This window comes from Periplaneta americana, chromosome 2 (genome assembly GCF_040183065.1).
Source record: "Periplaneta americana isolate PAMFEO1 chromosome 2, P.americana_PAMFEO1_priV1, whole genome shotgun sequence".
Lineage (NCBI taxonomy): Eukaryota > Metazoa > Arthropoda > Insecta > Blattodea > Blattidae > Periplaneta > Periplaneta americana.
The window spans coordinates 25260162-25273326 of NC_091118.1; the positions used below are offsets into that span (position 1 = coordinate 25260162).

Below are 13165 nucleotides of genomic sequence, written 5' to 3' on the forward strand. Positions count from 1 at the left end.
TAAGGGGCAAGGGAACTGCTTGTAATGGCTGTCAGTGGAAAGGAATAGTGGAGGTCTCATGTTGTAGATTTACATAGTTTATACACTTTATCCTCACTGATTCAATATGAAAAACTTATCAGATTACTAGGAAACAATTGGCATTCATACAGTCCTCTCTGTAGATTGAAAACTCAAAAAAGTTTCATATCCATTGTTCAAGAATTAAAACGGAAAATCAATATCCCGAATTTAAAAGAAAACTTACAAATTAAACCAAACCCTTTAACTCTATTAAATATAGAATATAATCAAAATTTAACAGAAGAAATATTAAAATCAGAAGTAAACACTGAAATACTGAAACAATTGTCTTTAGAGACAATTAATATTAGGTACCCTCCACAAAACTGGCTTCATTTATACACCGACGGATCCTTGATCTCCAGAGAGCAAGGTGCCGGTGCAGGTGTTACGTGCTGTCTCTTCTCACTTTATAGATCTCTTGGATATGGAACAACAAGTTTTGATGGTGAAATCATTGCAATAAGTGAATGTCTCAGGAATCTTCTATGCCACATCAATAAATTTAGGAATGCAGTTATATTGTCAGACTCCAAAGCAGCTATTCTATCAATCGTCTCTAAACACACACCTTCATCTCAAACAGCAGAAATAACTAAAATGCTCTCTCAATTAATATCACTCAATAAAAGAATTGTATTCCAATGGATACCATCCCATTGTGGAATCCTGGGAAACGAGAATGCGGATGCTTTAGCAAAGAAGGGCAGCACTGCTACTTACAGACCTGTTACTAAATCTACGTATTACTCTGTGAAGAGATTTATTAAATCTACATACTTAGACGTCAACAAACAAAATTTGATAACTCAATCCCAAGGGAAAAAATGGAACTCTCTGCATCAAAATCCACAGTTAATTCCCGATTTACCACGAAAATCGTCTGTAGCTGCATTTAGATTGGCAACAGGCCATGATTGTTTGGCCAAACACCTGCATAGAATTGGAATATATCAGTCCCCTAACTGCCCATTGTGCAACTCAAACCAAGAAATGGATTCGGAACACCTTAAAATCTGTGCTTCAGTGGCTGGTCATGATAATATCTTTGAAAAATATTGGAGTGCAAGAGGTCAAATGACTTTGTCAAATGTCTGGCATTAGAAAACAACACTTTATCCTTGATTTGTATTAAATTACACACAGTTGTGACTCCAATCTCGTATTCTGAGATGAGCCATAGTTTCTCGTTCCCCAAACCACTCAGTTATTTGCACTTTTCTGTACTTCGAATAACAGTTTCTTTTGATATCTGTGGAAAACATTTTATATACCAGTTACACAGTACGACAACTCAAACAGTAGACCATATTGTTTAAGGGTAATGTCTTGTAATAACCCTCTAGAAAAAAAAATAACTTGCTAATATAATGTACAGTACTTGAAATATTTTTGTAGCAAAAAAAAAAAAGCGAGAGAAAGATAATCTGCCAATTGGATAATAGGGAGATGGATAATTGGGGTTCTACTGTCATCATCATCCTATCAAGTACTAGTCCCAAAAGAACTGTTACGGCCTGAAAATGTGGTTTTCTTGCCATCTTTTCATAGGTCGACCAAGTGACTGTTTCCCATTTGAACGATACTTCATTATTGCCTTAGGGATCATGGATGAAACCATTCTTGAGACGTGTTCCTTCCAGTTTAACTGATATCTGGAGATATAGTCCAGTATTGATGACACATTAAGTTCTTGAAGGATATCTTCATTTTTCTTTCGATGCCATTTAGTGTAGCCAGCTGTTCGGCGCATGAATCTCATCTCGCAAGCTGTTAGTCTGCTTTCATCTTTTGTCCTTACAGTCCATGATTCACTCCCATAACATAAGACTGGTCGAGCTATTATTTGATAAAGATGAGTACGAGTTGATTTTTGTACTAATGAAGGTTTTAAAACTCTATTAATGATGCCCATTGATTTGTTGAATTTACAATTTTCTCTTATAAATCCAAATTTTCAACAAAAGTAAGTTTATATCCTAAATAATTAAACTCATTAATTCTTTCCAAGATTGTATTATTTCCATTCATTAGCCTTATTCATTTGTAAGTCGTCATCAAAATGATCTGTCTGGCTTTTCCTTCTATCAGGCTTGAAAGCAATAGAATGTCCCACCAAGTAGTTGCTGGCAAGGAGGTGGTGGGTTCTATTGCATACAGTAGAACCTCTATTATCTGTGGTAATAAAGGGGATAGGCTGAATGGTTAATTGAAAAAATCGGATAATCTGTACCATAAAAGATTTTCGTAAATTTAGTGAATAATGCTTACTCTTTCGTAATTTCCTCCATGGTCTTGTATTCAACATGCTAGGTAGTGGATCAGAGCTCACTCATTTAAGTCTGGTTGTTAAAAATGGGTTTTCAAGGGGCAAAGAAACTCCTTGTAATGGTTGTCTGTGGTAAGATAGGGATAGTGGAGGTCTCGAGTTGTAGATTTACACACTTTATACTTGATTTTTATTAAATTGCACACAGTTATTGTTTAGTCAACTGTCCGAAGACAGGTTTGAACCTCATAAGTAACACCAATAAGGCGTCACTCATGAAGCAACTAGGCCAAGAGATAATGGAGTAGGGTGGCCAGTTCCTTTCTCCCTCCAATGCATACATCGCCGATTAGCTACATATTACACACAGTTGTGACTCCAATTTCGTATTCTAATATGAGCCACAGTTTCTCATTCCCCAAATCACTCAGTTATTTGCACTTTTATCCTTAGAATAACATGATTTATTTTGATATTCCAAGAAGACATTTTATATAGAAGTTATATAGTACGACAACTCGAACATTAGACTATAATGTGTAAAGGTAAAGTCTTGTAATAGCTTTCTCTAGAAAAAATTACAGGCTAATAATGTACAGTACTTCATATATTTCTGTGTCAAAAAAAAAAAAATTCCCGCGAGAGAAAGTCGGATAATCTGCCAATCTGTTAATAGAGAGATGGATAATCGGGGTTCTACTGTATGTTGCAAGGAGAATGTTTAGAAATAGGTGAATGACTGATTTTTAATTCATAAGAAATGGTGGTATGGAAGACAAAGACAATAATATACTGCAACTGGGTTGTGCATAACCTTAATTATTTAAACAAGATGCATCTTTCAATAGAAGATATTCCCTGTGGCAATTTACTACCCACCTCTTACATGTAAAATGAAACAGCAATTAGCTTATGACATTAGAGAATATAAACTCTGCGAAATGTAAATCATGATATCAAAGCTTTTGTATAAGTGAAATCAGGAATCATATTGCACATAAAATTTCGTATGTGCCCCTCCAGTTTCTTTGGAAGTTTATAGTAACTTAATTTGGGGCTGCTCCCCTTAGTGTTTGAACATTTCCCTGCAGAACACAATATGGTCCCTCTTCCACTATCAGTTAAAATAGCCAAATTTATTTTACAGATGCCAAATTTTAAATGCTACTCAAGCTATCTGCTATTATAGTCAGTCACCAACTGCTAGGTTTGCTGTGTGTATATGTGTGCATAACCAGTACACAGAAAAACTGCGTTTTCACCTACATCATTAACGGTTACATATCCTGGCATGTTGAATACACAGATGTCTCGTTAGCATTCCTGTCACCCAGGCAGTAGTCATTCTTCTTGTGTAGCATATCACATACTGGTATTGCTGGAATTCGAGTAGCTTCTTGTGGTCAATATTATTTTAATGTACCGAAGTACATATGATATTTCCATGCAGATATTCTGTGTCATCATATGATGAAGAGTAATGGAACGGAGAAAAATTCTCTCTGGTGCTGGGATTTGAACCTGGGTTTTCAGCTCTATGTGCTGATGCTTTATCCACTAAGCCACACTGGATACCACCCCGGTGTCGAACAGAATCTTCTCAGATTAAGTTCCAACTCATCGTATGATGATGCAGAATATCTGCATGGAAATATCATATGTACTTCGGTACATTAAAATAACATATATGATATGTGTAAATCACTTCGTGATTTAAGACTGTTTATTCTGTCGGATCCTGGCCAACTAGTCACTCATAATGAGTGCACCTCAGCACATGTGTGGACTTCAGTCCTATGTTCATAGACATCTATGATGTAGTGCAGAGGGTGGCCACTAGAGGGAACCCAAGAGTTGGAACTTAATCTGAGATGATTCTGTTTGATGCCGGGATGGTATCCGGTGTGGCTTAGTGGATAAAGCATCAGCATGTAGAGCTGAAAACCTGGGTTCAAATCCTGGTGCCGGAGAGAATTTTTCTCTGTTCCATTACTCTTTCATTGCATTCTTGTGATAGGTTTCTGGAAGATGTGGGATTGATGTATGCTGCCTTATTCCTATACTATAAGCCAGGTTATGAACCGACTAAACAGGAAGTAGTTGGCAGGGTGAGAGAAAAGTGCAGATTAGAGGGGTAGCCTGTGCAGCAATGACACGTTGAGTATGGTGGGGTGGAGAACAGAGCTTTTCATTGGACCTCACGTGAAAATGTCTGCTAATGAAAATCTGGCAACGGAATCACAGAGACAGTGTAGCCAAACTTCCCAGTTCATTTGCAGCACCGTGTGCATTACGAGTTGCATTTTGTACCAGTGGTCATTAGCTCGTGCTTTCTTAAAACAGTAATTTTAATTACTAATATTGTTGATAGTGTTATTGAGAACTGTAGACAGTAGTTATTTTAAACATATCGGTGACAAATGCTGAACATGCTTTGAATCTTGTGCTACTATGTGGCAATAGAGCTCAGAAAGAGAGCAACAGAATGTTGCTTCCAGTTTAGTCGGTTCATAACCTGGCTTTTAGTATAGATCATGTTGCACCATAAAATGTCTAGCCCATTCATAACATTAAATACACTACTGGGTGTTCATTTCAAAGTGTGTCATGACGTCACTGTTGTGAGTCAGTGATTTGAAGTGAGTTTCAGCTTTTGTGTCAGAAGTTGCCTATTAATCAAGGTGTTCAATCTGAACTTGAGAACATATATGGTATTACTTGAACGTCATAGCAACAGATGGCGGTCTGTATGGTCTGTGTGCTACCATAACCTCTTTTGAACTGTGTTTTGCGTGAGCAAGTTGTATGCAGGCTATTTGTTATCATCGGTTGTGTACCACAACATTCCACAACACAAATCAAATGCTCCTTGTCCATGTTAACGTCAACAAATACTGTACTTAAGTAATTGTCTTAACCCACTCCCCATATCTCGACAGTAAGAAAAAAACTCACCTCAGTATGTGTTTCCAAACAGTTCACATTCCTGCCACTACTGGCATTACTGTATGTATCGGTAAGTTCTCTTCAGAATGAATGCCGTACTTGCTGGGCAACTTCTCTTGCACATAGGTAATATGCCTCTGTGGAAGTGTAGGAAGATTGAATTCTCTAGGCTCATCGGCTAGCCATACGATGACATACAGTGAGCCATGACACTTTGAACTGAACACCCAGTATAAGTATTTCAATAGACACAAATCTGTTGGCTTCTGTTTTCCTAACACATTTAAGCAATTCCATTTCCACCTGAGTATTTTGCTTCCTTTAGCTGAAATGCTTTTCTCATTTTGTTGGTTTTTCAAGGGAAGTCTTCATTTATCTAATGACGAATGTTTTGTGATCAATATTTTACTTCATCCCTGCTGCTCTCTTGTACATATACACCTGTACTGTAAATTTTGCGATATAGCTTCCTTGTATCTGACAAAAGCTACAATTTGTTGTACTGAACTGAATGATACACAAAACTCAAGGAATGTGGGTGGAGCAAGTTTGGCATTGTGAATGGGACTGTCATAACTAGAGTTGATGGCAATTTGGAAGGTGGTTGTCTGCTAGTGTTTGTGTCGAGAGAGACAGATAGAGAGAGCAAGGCTGTGTACAACATTGCCACATCGTACTTCATGAGCATGTGAAATACAAATAGTGCAGGAGAGAATTTAAATTATCAAAAGACAATAATGACCTTTGCCGTTGATTACTGTAAGCATTACACCAAACACCCTGTTTCTTTCACTAATAATATTCTTTGCATGGTTCTCAATCCCACACCACATGCTTCTGCAGTCGTTTCTTGCATGTTGGCAATGTTGCTGCTAGCATCAAGATGGCCGGCAGTGTTCTGCTTGTTAACATTTTTAAAATAATTATACACCTTAAACACTAATTTCTGCGCCTGCCTGTGCAATACTTGTCTTTTTACAGTCTCTTCTTCCATTTATTTACCTTACATACACACAGTAAATGTTAGTTTTACTTATTCAATGTATTGAAACACTCGCACGTGAACAAACAAACTCTGGAAGTACTTGTTATAGACTGATTCAGATTGGTTCTACTGTACAAGCTTGTGATGTCACAAGAAATGCTATGGTGCATATAGAAGCTAACTGCCTTCTGAAATGCAGTCTAGTCTACGTAACTTTCTCCAATGTTGTGTGGTATGGTTGTTAGGCAGCAAAACAATTCACAACATTGACACATGTACCAGAAAATTCTCCTAGAGTAACTTATATTTATTAAAAATTGTTCTCAAAATTGTATTGGTGCCTGTATGTGAGTGGGACTTATTCATGGGTAAATATGGTAATTGCAGTATACATAAATGTTGGTAGGCCTGTAATTTAACCACAAACTGACGAAAAAATCCTACAGCAGCAACCTGTCTGATATGGCTTGTCTCTTGGTTGTACAGTAATAAGTATGTTCTGAAAACAAAATTTAATTCCAGGAAGCAGAAGTGAAATTTATATTGTACACCATTTCATATGGAAAATGGTCACTTTCCTGTAGTGTAAATTTGTCTAAGTGTTCTGATTAATGCAAGATTCACATAGGGAAATATTAAGCATTGAGGATGAAGCTGTAGCAGTGATGTATTTTTGTTGAAAGAGAGATTGCCTCTGAATGTTTTATGGCTTAGAAATAGAGCTCTTTTTTCTCATTACAAAGACTGCTTTGAATCTATGTAAAATACGTGCATGGTTCCCCAGCTATTTCCAGGTGGAACTACTCTGAAAAGTGACCAATTTCTGTGTCAAAGAGTACAAAGATGCAGTAGCTATTAAATTCCACTTTCCCTAACCTTTTTTATCCCCTAAAATTCGTCCTCCAGCCAAAATACAAGTCACCAATTCCCTGCTGTTACTGATTGCTATTTTTGCACTGTCTCAAAGAAATGGATTAGATTTCTCATCAGTTTTTGTTCTCTTTATTTCCAGATTTGCTGCAGCCACTACTGCAAATGATTCTGCTTTCTTCAAGTGTTGGCATCTTCATCTGTCCACGTCACAGAAATTCAGCAGAAGTGTTGTGACTTTGTGAATGCAAATGAACAGTTTGTGTAAAGACAAGAATATGAAGTGAATTTTAAAGTGTTGAATTTGTGATGGTTTAAAACTTGTATCATACTTTGTGAATAATAAATTGTACGATTGTAAGGACTAGATTTATGTGTGGATTAGAATATGTATTCCCCAAACCCTCCCTCTAACAAATTTTTAATTTTCCCGCCAAAAAAGATAGAATATATACGCTTTATGGGCCTTTTATACTAGCTGCTGGCAGTGCTTGTGGAGAGCTAATGAATCCATTTATTTTCTAAGTGCTGCTTATATAGGCTACAGTAGAGAACCCTGGTGGGCAAACTGTACACTATAGATACTTCATGAATTTATTGTAAGTCCTGATGTTCAATGGATGCTTTTATTTCTGAACTTGTATACACTAGAGAACTCTGGTGTACAAGTTCAGAAATAAAAGCATCCATTGAACATCAGGACTTAGAATAAATTCATGAAGTATCTATAGTGTACAGTTTGTCCACCAGGGTTCTCTACTGTAGCCTATATAAGCAGCACTTAGAAAATAAATGGCATCATTTGCTCTCCACATGCACTGCTAGCATCCACTATAAAAAGGCCTATAAAGCGTATATATTCTATCTTTTTTGGCGGGAAAATTTTTCAAATGAAAAGGGATTCCCCTAGGAAAGGTGGCAGTTGTAAGAGGCACAAACATAAAATACATATACTATTCTGAACATATTTAATTAAGCAACAATTCACATTACAAAGATACAATTATATATAGCACAATCTCCATGTTACAAAGTCATACATGCACTATCATTTGTTGCTAAAATGTTCAGCTTTCAGGAGTTACACCATCTCATATTCCTGTAACAGAATTTCATATTAAAATCACTATTTCCTACAATAGAAAATAATCCTGCATTATAAAATTTAACATTTTGTTGACAAATTACATAGTTAATGAATGATAGCTACACACTAACAATAAATCATAGCAATGTCTCTGCACATATCTCACATGCAGATAATAAACCATTTCAGATATTTTGGTTCGCAGTTTTAGCAACATGTCTAATAAAGACCACAGCAGACGCACACACAGTGGGCATTAGAAAGCATTCATTCAAAGAGGCCACCTACTAAAGATTGATTGAAAAATGTAAACCCATCAACCCCAAAGGCAACAGACAAGTAACCTGTCTTTTATGAAAAGAAATTGAATCTCAAAAATCAGCAGCAAGAACTACAACACGCACCCTGCATTTACAGTAAATGCTTTTATCCACAGAATTTTTGTATGCACCCCAAGACTGCTATTATCCTATGTCAATGACTTGATCATGCAGATAACTGTTCAGATCTGATTGACAAATACATCTATGCCGTGTGGATGGTACATGGCCATTCAATGTAACTGTGCTTAGGAATCACTACAATTTATTGTTACTTATGTAGCTCCCTTGTCTTGGTGCTTTGTGTCAATACTTCTCATGGCCATTGTCCTTGTGGTGCTTATCATTGTTGTGTTCTTGTCATGGTCCTTGAGATTATCATGTAGTCATGGTGTTTGTGTGATCATGATTCTTGCTGTGGTGTCTATCGTGAGGTTGTGATTAACATGTGCTTCTCCTTGCCATGGTGTTCTATCGTGTGGTTGTGATTATCATGTGCTCGTCCTTGCCATGGTGTCTATCGTGTGGTTGTGATTATAATGTGCTCATAGTCCTTGCGTGGTGTCTATCGTGTAGTTGTGATTATCATGTGCTTGTCATCCTTGCCGTGGTGTCTATCGTATGGTTGTAATTATCATGCAGTCATTGTCCTTGCCATGGTGTCTGTGGTGTGGTTGTGATTATCATGTGCTCATTGTTCCTGCCATGGTGTCTATCATGTGGTTGTAATTATCATGTGGTCATTGTCCTTGCCGTGGTGCCTATTGTGTGGTTGTGATTATCATGTGCTTGTCATCCTTGCCGTGGTGTCTATCGTTTTGTTGTGATTATCATGTGCTTGCCATCGTCCTTGCCGTGGTGTCTATTGTGTGGTTGTGATTATCATGTGCTTGTCATCGTCCTTGCCGTGGTGATTATCACGTGCTTGTCATCCTTGCCGCGGTGTCTATCGTGTGGTTGTAATTATCATGTGGTCATCGTCATTGCCATGGTGTCTATCATGTGGTTGTAATTATCATGTGGTCATCGTCCTTGCCGTGGTGTCTATCGTGTGGTTGTAATTATCATGTGGTCATCGTCCTTGCCGTGGTGTCTATCGTGTGGTTGTAATTATCATGTGCTTGTCATCGTCCTTGCCATGGTGTCTATCGTGTGGTTGTAATTATCATGTGGTCATCGTCCTTGCTGTGGTGTCTATCGTGCGTGTGGTTGTGATTATCACGTGCTTGTCATCGTCCTTGCCGTCGTGTCTATCGTGTGGTTGTGATTATCATGTGCTTGTCATCGTCCTTGCCGTCGTGTCTATCGTGTGGTTGTAATTATCATGTGGTCATCGTCCTTGCTGTGGTGTCTATCGTGTGGTTGTGATTATCACGTGCTTGTCATCGTCCTTGCCGTGGTGATTATCATGTGCTTGTCATCCTTGCCGTGGTGTTTATCGTGTGGTTGTGATTATCATGTGCTTGCCATTGTCCTTGCCGTGGTGTCTATCGTGTGGTTGTGATTATCATGTGCTTGTCATCGTCCTTGCTGTGGTGATTATCATGTGCTTGTCATCGTCCTTGCCGTGGTGTCTATCGTGTGGTTGTGATTATCATGTGCTTGTCATCCTTGCCGTGGTGTCTATCGTGAGGTTGTAATTATCATGTGGTCATCGTCATTGCCATGGTGTCTATCGTGTGGTTGTAATTATCATGTGGTCATCGTCCTTGCCATGGTGTCTATCATGTGGTTGTAATTATCATGTGGTCATCGTACTTGCCATGGTGTCTATCATGTGGTTGTAATTATCATGTGGTCATCGTCCTTGCCGTGGTGTCTATCGTGTGGTTATAATTATCATGTGGTCATCGTCCTTGCCATGGTGTCTATCGTGTGGTTGTAATTATCATGTGCTTGTCATCGTCCTTGCCGTGGTGTCTATCGTGTGGTTGTGATTATCATGTGCTTGTCATCATCCTTGCCGTGGTGTCTATCATGTGGTTGTGATTATCATGTGCTTGTCATCGTCCTTGCCGTCGTGTCTATCGTGTGGTTGTGATTATCATTTGGTCATCATCCTTGCCGTGGTGTCTATCATGTGGTTGTGATTATCATGTGCTTGTCATCCTTGCCGTGGTGTCTATCGTGTGGTTGTAATTATCATGTGGTCATCTCAATGCCATGGTGTCTATCGTGTGGTTGTAATTATCATGTGGTCATCGTCCTTGCCATGGTGTCTATCGTGTGGTTGTAATTATCATGTGGTCGTGGTGTCTATCGTGAGGTTGTAATTATCATGTGGTCATCGTCCTTGCCGTGGTGTCTATTGTGTGGTTGTAATTATCATGTGGTCATCGTCCTTGCCATGGTGTATATCGTGTGGTTGTAATTATCATGTGGTCATCGTCCTTGTCGTGGTGTCTATCGTTATCGTGTGGTTGTGATTATCATGTACTTGTCATCGTCCTTGCCATGGTGTCTATCGTGTGGTTGTGATTATCATGTGCTTGTCATCGTCCTTGCCGTGGTGTCTATCGTGTGGTTGTGATTATCATTTGGTCATCATCCTTGCCGTGGTGTCTATCATGTGGTTGTGATTATCATGTGCTTGTCATCGTCCTTGCCGTGGTGTCTATCGTGTGGTTGTCATTATCATGTGCTTGTCATCGTCCTTGCCGTGGTGTCTATCACGTGGTTGTGATTATCATGTGCTTGTCATCGTCCTTGCCGTGGTGTCTATCGTGTGGTTGTGATTATCATTTGGTCATCATCCTTGCCGTGGTGTCTATCATGTGGTTGTGATTATCATGTGCTTGTCATCGTCCTTGCCGTGGTGTCTATCGTGTGGTTGTGATTATCATGTGCTTGTCATCGTCCTTGCCGTGGTGTCTATCGTGTGGTTGTGATTATCATGTGCTTGTCATCGTCCTTGCCGTGGTGTCTATCGTGTGGTTGTGATTATCATTTGGTCATCATCCTTGCCGTGGTGTCTATCATGTGGTTGTGATTATCATGTCCTTGTCATCGTCCTTGCCGTGGTGTCTATCGTGTGGTTGTGATTATCATGTGCTTGTCATCGTCCTTGCCGTGGTGTCTATCGTGTGGTTGTGATTATCATGTGCTAGTCATTGTCCTTGCCGTGGTGATTATCATGTGCTTGTCATCCTTGCCGTGGTGTCTATCATGTGCTTGTAATTATCATGTGGTCATCGTCCTTGCCATGGTGTCTATCGTGTGGTTGTGATTATCATGTGGTCATCATCCTTGCCGTGGTGTCTATCATGTGGTTGTGATTATCATGTGCTTGTCATCGTCCTTGCCATGGTGTCTATCGTGTGGTTGTAATTATCATGTGGTAATCGTCCTTGCCATGGTGTCTATCGTGTGGTTGTGATTATCATGTGGTCATCATCCTTGCCGTGGTGTCTATCATGTGGTTGTGATTATCATGTGCTTGTCATCGTCCTTGCCATGGTGTCTATCATGTAGTTGTGATTATCATGTGCTTGTCATCGTCCGTGCCATGGTGTCTATCGTGTGGTTGAGATTATCATGTGCTTGTCATCATCCTTGCTGTGGTGTCTATCGTGTGGTTGTAATTATCATGTGGTCATCGTCCTTGCCGTGGTGTCTATCGTGAGGTTGTAATTATCATGTGGTCATCGTCCTTGCCGTGGTGTCTATTGTGTGGTTGTAATTATCATGTGGTCATCGTCCTTGCCATGGTGTCTATCGTGTGGTTGTAATTATCATGTGGTCATCGTCCTTGCCATGGTGTCTATCGTGTGGTTGTGATTATCATGTGCTTGTCATCGTCCTTGCCATGGTGTCTATCGTGTAGTTGTGATTATCATGTGCTTGTCATCGTCCTTGCCGTGGTGTCTATCGTGTGGTTGTGATTATCATTTGGTCATCATCCTTGCCGTGGTGTCTATCATGTGGTTGTGATTATCATGTGCTTGTCATCGTCCTTGCCGTGGTGTCTATCGTGTGGTTGTCATTATCATGTGCTTGTCATCGTCCTTGCCGTGGTGTCTATCGTGTGGTTGTGATTATCATGTGCTTGTCATCGTCCTTGCCGTGGTGTCTATCGTGTGGTTGTGATTATCATGTGCTTGTCATCGTCCTTGCCGTGGTGTCTATCGTGTGGTTGTGATTATCATTTGGTCATCATCCTTGCCGTGGTGTCTATCACGTGGTTGTGATTATCATGTGCTTGTCATCGTCCTTGCCGTGGTGTCTATCGTGTGGTTGTGATTATCATGTGCTTGTCATCGTCCTTGCCGTGGTGTCTATCGTGTGGTTGTGATTATCATGTGCTTGTCATCGTCCTTGCCGTGGTGTCTATCGTGTGGTTGTGATTATCATTTGGTCATCATCGTTGCCGTGGTGTCTATCATGGGGTTGTGATTATCATGTCCTTGTCATCGTCCTTGCCGTGGTGTCTATCGTGTGTTTGTGATTATCATGTGCTTGTCATCGTCCTTGCCGTGGTGTCTATCGTGTGGTTGTGATTATCATTTGGTCATCATCCTTGCCGTGGTGTCTATCGTGTGGTTGTGATTATCATGTGCTAGTCATTGTCCTTGCCGTGGTGATTATCATGTGCTTGTCATCCTTGCCGTGGTGTCTATCGTGTGGTT

The 13165-nt window shown here is 39.6% G+C and overlaps 1 long non-coding RNA gene across 1 annotated transcript in view; it reads right to left on the reverse strand.

Moving 5' to 3' along the window:
- Nucleotides 1-8084: 8084 nt before the first annotated feature.
- Nucleotides 8085-13165, reverse strand: part of LOC138691087 (uncharacterized) — a 28221-nt gene continuing 23140 nt past the window's right edge. The window contains exon 8 of the long non-coding RNA XR_011329746.1: nt 8085-8232. This is a non-coding gene — a long non-coding RNA (uncharacterized lncRNA). The remainder of the gene's footprint in view (nt 8233-13165) is intronic.